This window comes from Rhinolophus sinicus, linkage group LG06 (assembly GCF_036562045.2).
Source record: "Rhinolophus sinicus isolate RSC01 linkage group LG06, ASM3656204v1, whole genome shotgun sequence".
NCBI lineage: Eukaryota > Metazoa > Chordata > Mammalia > Chiroptera > Rhinolophidae > Rhinolophus > Rhinolophus sinicus.
The window spans coordinates 106,467,284-106,479,251 of NC_133756.1; positions in this window are offsets into that span (position 1 = coordinate 106,467,284).

Consider the following 11,968-nt stretch of genomic DNA (forward strand, 5'->3'; position numbering starts at 1 on the left):
TTTATATTAATTTCAGGTGTACAGCATAGTGGTTAGATTTTTATATAATTTAAGAAGTGACCCCCCTACACTAGTACCCACCTAGCACTATATATATATATATATATATATATATATATATATATATATATATATATAGTTATGCCATATTATTGACTATATTCCCTATGCTTTGCTTTACATCCCAATGATTATTTTGTAACTACCAATTTACATTTCTTAATCCCCTCACCTTTTCTGTACTGGCCCCCATCTCCTCTCCAACCCAAAAAATCTAGTACCCATCTGATACCATACATAGTTACTACGCTATTATTGACTATAATCCTTATGCTATACCCTACATCCCCATGACTACTTTGTAACCAGTTTCCGTGTAATCCCCCTTTTCACCCACCCCCTCAGTACCGCCCCCATCTGGCAACCATCAGAATGTTCTCTATCTTCGTCTTTCTGTTTTGTTTATCTTCTTTGGATTCCATATATAAGTGAAATACCGCATCTGTCTTTCACTTTTGACATACTCCACTCAGTCCAATACACTCCAAGTCCATCCATGCCTCTGCAGACAGCAAGAACACATTTCCTTCCCTGGCCGAGCAATATTCCACTGTATATACGTGCCAGCTCCTCTATCCATTTTATCGACGGCCACCCAGGCTATCGCCACATCTTGGCCATTGTAAATAATGCTGCAGTGAACATAGGGATGAGCATGTCCCCTCGAAGTAGCATTTTGGGTTTTTAAAGATAAATACCAGGAAGTGGGATTATTGGGTCCTTGTTTGTCTCTTGTTGTAACCTTTGTTTAAAAGTCTCTGTTGTCTGGTATAAGTATTATTACCCCAGCTTCCCCACCCCCCACCCCATTTTTCTGAAATAACTTTGCATCCCTTTACTTTCAGTCTGTGTGTGTCTTTTAATCTGGTGAGTATCTTGCAGGCAGCATATGTAAGGGTCTTGTTTTCTTACGTATTCAGCTACCCTATGTTTTTGATTGGAGCCTTTCATCCACTTATACTAAAAGCAGTTGATAATGTAGTTATTGCCGTTTCGTTCATAATTTTTTGTTTTTTTCATCTTCAAGTTCCTCTAACATTCCTTGTAATGCTGGTTTGTTGATAATGAAATCCTTTAGCTTTTTCTTGTCTGGGAAGCTTTTTATCTGTTTTAAATGATATCCTTCAGTTTTTAATGATAGCCTTGCTGGATAAAGTACCCTTGGTTGTAGGTCCTGGTTTTTCATCACACTGAGTATTTTGTGCCAGTTTCTCCTGGCCTGCAGAGTTTCTGTTGTGAAATCAGCTGACAGTCTTATGGGAGCTCCCTTGTAGGTAACTAACTGCTTTTCTTTTGCTGTTTTTAGGATTCTCTGTCTTGAACCTTTTCCATTTTAATTATAATGTGTCTTGGTGTGGGCCTGTTTGGGTTCCTTTTTGGGGGGACTCTGCAGTTCCTGGGCTTAAATATTTATTTCCTTCACCAGGTTAGAAAAGATTTCAGTCGTTATTCAAATAGATTTGCAGTCCCTTTCTTTCGCTCTTCTTCTGGTACCCCTATGATGCAAATGTTGTTATGCTTCATGTTGTTCCAGAGGTCTTTTAAAACTATCCTCTTTTTTTGAATTCTTTTTTCTTTTTGCTGCCTTGTTTTCTAAATCACTTTTTCAATCCTCTGCTTTATCTAGTATGTTTGTGATTCCTTCTAGTGCACTTTTTCAGTTACTGTATTTTTCACTTCTGACTGGTCTTTTTATGATTTCTATGCCTTTTTTAATGCTTGCTATCTCTTTGTTGAAGTTCTCACTGAGTTCCTTAAGCATCCTTATAACCATTGTTTTGACCTCTTATCTGGTAGGTTGCTTTCCTGCATTTTGTTTAGTTCTTTTTCTGGAGTTTTTTCTGTTTCATTTGGGATGTATTTGTTTCCTCATTTTGGCTACATCTGTTTTTGTTTCTGTGTATTAGGTAGGGCTGCTGTGTCTCCCAATCTTGTCCAGGTGGCCTTATGTAGTAGGGATCCTGTGGGGTCCACTGGCACAGTCTCCCTGGTCACGTGAGCCAGGTGTTCCAGGAGTGTCTCTTGTGTGGGTTGTATGTGCCCGCCAACAGCATTGATTGCTGTTGGCATGTCAGTGGGTTGTATTGACCTGACTCAGACTGACTGGCTGTGGGGTCTGGCCATGTTGACAGTTTATGGGCAGCTGTGCAGGGGGCTTACTCAACTGAGTGGGATTTGCCCCAGTTGGCCCTGATGCCTGTTGAGACCACCCTTTGTGCTGCTTTTGGGGCTAATTGGGTGGTGCTCTGCTGTGGTCTGAAGCCAACCTCCAAGTATGTTCTGAGGTCTCTTGGGAGGGGTTCGGGTCCAGGCCCAGGTCAGCCATGGCCTGTAACCAGCCAGGGACTATCTGATAGGAGCTACAAAGTGATCCACAGTTGGTTGCTGCCTGTGCTCTACCTGGAGGTGCGTGGGAGGGGCCACGCTGTGAACTGAAGATGGCTGCCACCTGTACTGAGTCTAGGGTAGCTCCTGAAAAAGCCAGGATACTTACGCCTGCTGCCACCTGCTGGCTCCCATAAGGTTCACCTACTGGCAGTTTCTCAGTGAGTCAGCGGGGTGGAGCAGTAGAGATCACCAGGCCAATCAGATTCAGATTTGGCCTGTGGGGGTGGCCAACACAGGAAAAATGTCACCCACCTGCAGCTGCACGGGAGGACCTCATGGAAAATGCCAACTGTCCTCCAGTCCTCCCTCAGACTGTCAGTCTGCCCCCTGTATGCATCCAATGCCTCCCAAGTCACCACCACTCTACCAGAGCCCAAGGTTAGTGCCTGCGCGGGCCCTTTAAGAGGCCCAGGTCACCCATTGCCTGTGACTTCAGGGACTATGTAGTAGGAGCTACAAAGCGATCCACAGTTGTTTACTGCCTATGCAAACCTGGAGGTGTGTGGGAGAAGCCACCCTGCAAACAGGACATCTGGTACCAGTGCTGGTCCTGGGGTAGCTCCACAAAAAGCAGGACACCTTGAGGCTGGCTACCACCTGCCAGCTTCCTTAAGGTTCAGCCACTGACAGAGCCTATTATGGTATGGAAATTGGGTGGGGAAGGGTCTCAGGGAGTCACTAGAGTGGGAAGTTGTGGTCACCAGGTAAATGCAAATTCTGATTTGGTGCCAGTGCTGAGACTGCAGCTACTCAGCAAAAGTCTCAGAGCACACCAAAGCCAATCACCGCCCACCTGCGGTCTGCCAGACTGATAGTTTTCCAAGAAAGAGTGCAATATGGGTGGGGCTGGCTGCTGACAGAGAAATTGCCTATCTCGTTGGGGGAGTTGGGTAGAGCGGGGACCCAGTGAGTCAGCCGGTTGGAGCAGTGGAGCTTACCAAGCCAATCAGATTCAGATTTGGCTGTGGTGGGGGAAGGCTCAACACAGGAAAGATGGCGCCCGCCTGCTGGCTGCATGGGACATGGGCCCCACACAGGGAAAATCGGGATGGTTTCTCCAGTCTCACCCCGAAGTTATACACCCTTCTCCATATGTCTCCAACACTCCCAGAGTCCCCACCATCTGCTGGAGCCCAAGGTGAGTGCCTGTGAGCAAGTGAGTGTGCATGGCCCATTTATGTGTGTTTCCCACAGCCTTCCATCCCACCTAGATGGTTAGAATCCCTGCTGTTTTTCATAGCCAATTATGGGGGCTCCTCTTCCTGGCACCAGTACTCCAAGCTGGGGAGCCTGGTGTTGGGGGGCTGGGGTCCCTTGCTCCTTCATGGGGAACCTCTGTCGCTGAGATAATCCCAGTTTTCAACCACCACATGTGGATGCTGGACAAGATTCAAATCTCTGCACTTCCTAACAGTCTCAACTTGTTATCCCTGATTGCTTTTTTATTGCCAAAGTGCATTACAAATTAAACTCACCTGGAATTGTGGCATGACTGGCCTTGGGCCTGGGGCTTTTTACGTGAGGTATCAACCTGAAAATACTGGGCTTGCAGTTTTTCTTTTCCATAGTTACTGTTTGAATTTAAGTTTTTTTATATAGTAGTAGTGAAGAATTCCCTCAAGTTTTTTCTAAAGAACATGTTTTTATTAAATGCTAATTAATGCCTTTTCTCAGTTTTCCAATTTACTAGGCCACCTTTAATGTCTACTAAAGTAAAATAAAACTTCCAAACTTAAACACTTTTATGTTGCTTAAAGAAAATGTGTCAAAATAATTTAACTCGCTATTCATTTTTGACTAAGCAGATATACTGTCCAAATAATGGGACTGTTAAATTACCCCTTCTTTTTTTTAGACTTTGCTAATTAAGTACTGGTTAAGCCTGAAATAGCAAAACCTCTCTCCTCCAAAAATGATACTAGATGGGTGTATTAATGCTTTTTAAAACACTGTGATCCTTCCCTTCATAACCTTTGTTTAATTTTGCAGTTCCCTACTTCTTCATATTTTATTTGTAAGATTAATTTTTTAATGTCTGTATATTCTCATGGACCATGTATAACTTTATGTTTTGGCCACTCATTGTATCCTCCTTTTCTAATACAGTACTTGGCATATTGGTTGGGTTTTATAAATACCAAGACCTGTTATGGGCCAGTCACTGTTCTAAGGACTTTAACGAATATGAACTTAATCCTCATGGAAGCTCTGTGAGGTAGGCTCTGTTATAATATTACAGGCAAGGAAACTGATTTACAGCACAGGTTAAGTAACTTGCCCTAAGTCTAAACTAGGGCAAGTGGGTTGTGAAGTAAAGATTTCAAACTCAGGCATCCTGGCTTTGTGTTCTGTGCTCTTAACTCCTATTCTGTGCTGCTTATGTCTGTCAGTTGAATTAATAGGTCCCAAAAAACATTGGCACATGGCATGGGAAACTAGTAACATTGTGTTTGGTCATCAGGAACAAATTTTAGTTTCATATCTTTTGTTAGAAAATTGTAAAGTGTATTGTTCTTTTTCCTGGATAATTTTAATTATAGTAATGGCTGGATTAAAAATTCATCAATTGTGATTTGATAGCTCTTTGGGTCTCTTAAGTTTATCTAAACAGCCTCCAAAGAAATTTCAGAATAATCAGTTAAAAAAAAATTCCATTGCTATTTTTACAGTGATATGTATTTTGTATATAGTTCTTAAATAGGAATTCACATCTATGTTAGTTAAAATATATAATGAAATAGCATGAAACTTGTTTTGTTTTTTGCCATTAATATGAGACCTGGTTAAAGAAATTATATAATTTAGAGTGTCTGCAACATAAGATACCTGCATTGGAAAGACAGCTAAGATTGTAAACACAGAGACAGATAGCAAAGGATTATTTTAGTTTTTTGTTTTTCTAGGCCAAGTCAGTAGTTATCAAAATATCATTTCTAAACCAGCAGTATCAGCATCTCAGAATTTGTTAGAAATGCTAATTTTTGGCCCCCAACATCAGACATACCAAATCAGAAACTGGGTGGAGGCCCAAAAATTTGCAGAATATTTGTTTTATTCAAATATACAATAAAGTTTGAAAAACACTAGGCACATGGAAGTCTAATTAGACTTGCATTTTTGTTTCCTGTTATCAACTTATTTTCTTTCAAATTAACTTTGTTTTAGAACAGTTTTGAATTAAAAAAAAAAAAACATTGTAAAGATAGTACAGACAGTTTCTACATACTCCACACCCAGTTTCCTGTTATTAACATCTTACATTGGTATAGTACATTTGTTAGAATTAATGAACCAGTATTGATAACTTATTAACTGAAGTGCATACTTCTTTCAGATCTCCTTACTTTTTACCTATCTTTTTTTTGGTCTAGGATACCCCATTGCATTTAGTAATCTTGAGCTTTTCTTGGTTTTGACAGTTTCTCAGACTTTCTTCAAAACCCTAAAAGTTTTGAGGAGTACTGGTCACATATTTTGTAGAATATCCTTCAAATGGGATTTGTCTGTTGTTTTTCTTGTGATTAAACTTATGTATTTTAAGGAAGAAAACCACAGAAATAAAAGTGTTACTCTCATTGGTATCACCTCTTGAGGGTAGAGTATCTACATAAATTATTTAGAATTTTTGTGCTTGGGAGAGTTGTTTTTTCTTTTTAATCATTTATATCAATATGGGCAGGGCAGTATTTTATATTTTGAATTATAATCCAGTACTGCTTTATTTTTTTCTCAGATTGTTCTAGCTTTGGTTATTGTGGTCTTTCATTTAGCTCCTGTGTTCCTTCTCATACCCCTGTACTATCATGGTGGGTTTGGTTTTGTTTGTTTTGCTTTTTTTTTCTCCACTTTCTTTTGGCACTTCAAGATGCTCCAGTCAGACATTTATCCTGGTCCTTGTTCTTGGAGAATATTAGAAACCAATATCTAGATGTTAGATATACTCATTGCTACTAAGGTGTCTACTTCTAGATGCAGCTAATAGCAAGGAAACGTGTATGTGTACGTACGAGATCGGAAAATTAAGTTCATGAACTCATCCTAGAGAAAGTGCTGCATACCTCATTGCTAAATATCACTACAGTCACCTTCGAAGTACTCCCCTTGGGAAGCTATGCTCCAATGTCAAGACCTAGTCCACACTTCAAAGTAATTTTGGAATTCTTTCTGGAATGGCCATCAGAGCTCCCATTGTATTACCCTTGATGTGCTGAAGGCCATCAAAAATGTCTTCCTTTCAATATCTCCTTTACCTTCAGGTAAAGAAAAGTCATTGGGGGTCAGATCAGGTGAGTAGGGAGGGTGTTCCCATATGGTGGTTTACTGGCTAAACATGTGAGCTGGTGCATTGTTATGATGCAAGAGCTATGAATTATTGGTGAAAAGTTCAGATTGTCTAATTTTTTCACGCAGCCTTTTCAGCACTTCCAAATAGTAAACTTGGTTAACTGTTTTTTCCAGTTGGTACTAATTCATAATGAATAACCCCTCTGATATCAGAAAAGGTTAGCAACATCGTTTTGATTCTTGATTTGATCTCATGGAATATTTCTGGTCATGGAGAATTGGCTGACTTCCATTGTGCACTTTGACGTTTTGTTTCAGGGTAATATTGGTACACCCATGTTTCATCACTAGTGAAAATACAGCCCAAAATATTGTTTTGCCTCTCCATTAGGTCTTGGCAAACATCAGCTCTCTTTTGCTTTTGTTCATCGGTGAGCTCCTTTGGGACCATTTTTGCACACACCTTTCTCATGCTAAGATTTTCACTTAAGATTTTCCTAACTTTCTCTATTTCTGTTTACTTGGTCTGCTATGCTTCTCACAGTCAGCTTTTTCTTTTCCTTTTTTTTTTTTTTTTTTTTAAGAACTTCGATGAATTTTTGCAATGTTTTCATCAGTTCTGATCGTTACTGTCCGCCCGGCCCGCTCTTCATCAGTGAGGTGTTTTCTCCCCTCAGAAAAACGTTTAATCCACTTGTACACTGCCATTTCCTTCATGGCATTATTCCCATAAACTTGGACTAACATGTCCCCAATTTCACTTCCACTTTTACCAGGTTTAACAAGAAATTTAATGTTTGTTCATTGCTCTAATTCAAGCTCAGAGATTCTCGTTAGGGTACACAAAAACACACAATAATGAACGCCACTCAGCAAGACACTACCACAGGTCGACATGAACACAGCTGTGAGACAGATATACCAAGGTTATGAATCCTTACCGAGCTGTTTGTACAGTGCTGCCAATGTAATCACATGGTGGCAAGTTCGTGAACTTAATTCTCAGACATTGTATTTCATCTGTGTATAAACGTGAAAGTTTGAGAGTCAATTAATTGGTATTTTTGAAATTCTAAGCTAAATGTTAAAATAGCCCAGGTATGCATATGTAAATGAGTCTCATTTATATCTTTCAAATAGAAAAACCAGTAAATGACAAAGATACAAAAATAGGTTTTTATTTGTAAACCTCATTGCATCACAGAACTTTATGTATCTTTTCTGTTGAAAAATGAAAAAAGCCATACTGTAGTTTTTATTTAAAAGGAATACATTATAATGCAAGAAATTCTAGCAATACAGGAAAACACAAAGATTAATTGTATTTGATACATTTATATCAAATTACATATAATATGATTGCCATTGTAGTGATAATTCACACCTTTATCAAATTACATATTTATCCTTTCCTTTTGGTAGTTGGAATAATTAAATTCTAGTCTGAGCACGTTTGAAGATTATAATACTGTATTTTTGTGTATATTCACTGTATTGTGCATTATATCTCTAGGGCTTATTTACTACTCATTGTAAGTTTGTACGTTAGAACAACATCTGTCTTGATCCCTTAACCCCGATCCTGGTAAATACTATTTTATTCTCTGTTCTTCAAGTTTGGCTTTTTAAAATTCCACATATAAGTGATATTATGCAGTACTCGTCTTTCTCTCTCTGACTTTTCTCACTTAGCATAATGAGCTCAATGTCCATCCATGTTGTCCCAAATGGCAGGACATCCTCCTTTCTCCTGGTATACATGTACCATATTGTCTTCCTTTATTCATCTATGGATGGACACTCTTCTTGTTGTTCCTGTATCTTGGCTATTGTAAATAATGCTGCAATGAACATGGAAGTGCATATATCTTTTCAAGAGTTTTAATTTTCTTCAGATAAATACCCACAAATGGAATAATTTCCCTGATAATTAGTGATATTGAGCATCTTTTCATGTACCTGTTGGCCATTTGGATGTTCTTCGAAAACGTGTCTATTAATTCTTCTGCTCATTTTTATATCGGATTGTTTGTTGTTTTTTCGTTACTGAGTTGCATAGGTTCTTTATATTTTTGTTATTAACCCCTTATTAAACATAAGGTGTACAAAATATTTTGCTCTCATTTTGTAAGTTGTGTTCTAATTTCTTTTTTTTAATTAAATTTATTGGGGTGACAATTGTTAGTAAAATTACATAGATTTCAGGTGTACAATTCTGTATTACATCATCTATAAATCCCATTGTGTGTTCATCACCCAGAGTCAGTTCTCCTTCCATCACCATATATTCGATCCCCCTTACCCTCATCTCCCACCCCCCAGTGTTCCAATTTCTTTGTTTCTTTTCCTGTGCAAAAGTTTTAAAGTTTGATGTAGTCCCAGTTGTTGATTTTTGCTTTTATTGTTTCTGCTTTTGGTGTCATATCAAAAAAAAATAATTGCCAATACCCATTTGGAGAAGCTTCTTCCCTATGTTTTCTTCTAGGAGTTTTATAGTATCAGGTCTTATGTTTAAGTCTTTGATCCATTTCAAGTTAATTTTTGTGCATGGCTTAAGATAGGGGTCTACTGCTCTGCATGTATTTATCCAGTTTTCCCAGCACAATTTGTTGAAGAGACTATCCTTTTCCCATTGGATGCTCGTGGCTCCCTTGTCGAATATCAGTTGACCATATTAGCAAGCGTTAATTTCTGGTGGGTGTTGTATTTTATTCCATTCATCTTTGTGTCTATTTTTGTACAAGTACCATACTGCTTTTATTGCTGTAGCTTTGTAATATAGTTTGAAATCAGGACGTATGATACCTCCAGCTTTGTTCTTTCTCCTCGGGATTTCTTTGGCTATTTAGGGTCTTTTGTGGTTCCACACAAATTTTAGGTTTTTTTTCTATTTCAGTGAAGAATGCCATTGGTATTTTGATGAGGGTTGCATCAAATCTGTAGATGACTTTGGGTTGTATGGACATTATAACAATATTAATTCTTCCAATCCATAAACATGTGATACCATTCCACTTCTTTGTACCTTTGATTTCAGCAAAGCCTTATAGTTTTTGTTATAGAGATCTTTCACTTACTTGGTTAAATTTATTCCCTAAGTATTTTATTGTTTTGATGCTATTGTGAATGGGATTGTTTTTTTTATTTCTTGTTAAGATGTTTCATCCTTATTGTATACAAATGTAACTGATTTCTGTATGTTTATTTTGTATTCTGTGACTTTACTGAAATGATTATTTCCAACAGTTTTTTTTGGTTGAGTCATTGGGATTTTCTAGGTAGAAAATCTTATCATCTGCAAATAGCAATAGGTTTACTACTTTCTTCCAGATTTGTATGCCTTTTATTTCATTGTCTTGCTTAATTGCTCTAGCTAGTACTTCCCAGTACTATATTGAATAAAAGTAGTGGGAGTGGGCATCCTTTTCCTGTTCCTGATCTTAGAGGAAAAGCTATTCAATTTTTCTCCAATGAGTATTATGTTAGCTGTGGGTTTGTTGTTTATGTCCTTCAGTATGTTGAGGTTATGTTTCTATATGCAGTCTTCTGAGGGTTTTAATCATGAAAGGATGTTGTAATTTGTCAGATGCTTTTTTTGCATCTATTGAGGTGATATGTGATTTTTATCTTTCATTTGATTAATGTGATATATTACATTTATTGATTTGCATATGTTGAACCATCTTTGCTTTCCAGGGATAAATCCCACTTGGTCAAGTATAATCCTTTGTATGTGTTCTTGAATTTAGTTTGCTAGTATTTTATTGAGAGTTTTTGTATCTGTATTCATCAGGGATATTGATCTATAGATTTCTTGTGGAATCCTTATTTGGCTTTGGTATCAGGGCAGTGCTGGCTTCACAGAATGAATTTGGAAGTATTTCATCTTCCTAAATTTTCTTGAAGAATTTGAGAAGGATTTGTGTTACTTCTTTGAGTTTTTGGTAGACTTCCCCAGTAAAGCTGTCTCCCCTGGGGTTTTCTGTGCTGAGAGGTTTAAGATTCGATCTCTTTGCTCATTATTAGTCTGTTCAGATTTTCTGTTTTTTCTGATTCAGTCTGGTAGGTTATGTTTCTAGAAATTTATCCATTTCTTCTAGATTATCTAATTTGTTGGCATATAATTTTTCATAATAGTCTCTTATGGTTTTATGGATTTCTTTAGTATCAGTTGTAATGTCTTCTTTTTCATCTCTAATTTTATTTATTTGAATCTTTTTTTCTTAATCTTGCTAAAGATTTGTCAATTTTGTTTATCTTTGCAAAGAATCAGCTTTCCGTTTCATTTGCCCCTTCTATATGTCTTTCTGGTCTGTATTGCACTTATTTTCACTCTGATTTTCATTATTTCCTTCCTTCTGCTAACTTTGGGGTTAGTTTGCTATTGCTTTTTCTAGTTCCTTGAGATATAAAGTTATTTATTTGAGATTTCTTATTTCTTAATACAAGGTCTGACAATTAAGTTTGCAAACTCATCCGAGACAAAGTACTACATACCTACCTCATTGCTGAATATCATTACAGTCACCTTCAAAGTACCGCCCCTTAGGAAGCTATGCACTGACACCAGCCTAGTCCACCTGTCAAAGCAATTTTGGAACTCTTTTTTCTGGAATGGCCATCAGAGCTGTCATCATATTACCCTTGATGTCCTGAATGTCATCAAAATGTCTTCCTTTCAATATTTCCTTTATCTTCGGGTAAAAAAAGAAGTCATTGAGGGCCAGATCAGGTGAATAGGGAGGGTGTTCCAATATGGTTATTTGTATATATGCTGCCGAAGTGAGCACTCAATATGATTATTTGTTTGCCGGCTAAAAATGCCCTCACAGACAGTGCCGTGTGAGCTGGTGCATTGTCGTGATGCAAGAGCCATGTATTGTTGGCAAAAAGTTCAGGTCGTCTAACTTTCTCAGGCAGCCTTTTCAGCACTTCCAAATAGTAAACTTGGTTAACTGTTTGTCCAGTTGGTACAAATTCATAGTGAATAATCCTTCTGATATCAAAAAAGGTTAGTGACATCCTTGCAACAAGTTCATGAACTTAATTGTCAGGCCTCGTGTATGGTATTATCATTATAAACTTTCCTCTCAGAACTGTCTTTGCTGTATCCCATGGTATTTGTTGTTTTATTTCCATTTTCATTTGTTTGGAGGTAATTATTTTATTTCCCCTTTGATTTTTTTTTCTTGAGCTGTCAGACTGTCAACTATCTGATAGCTGTCAACTATCAGAA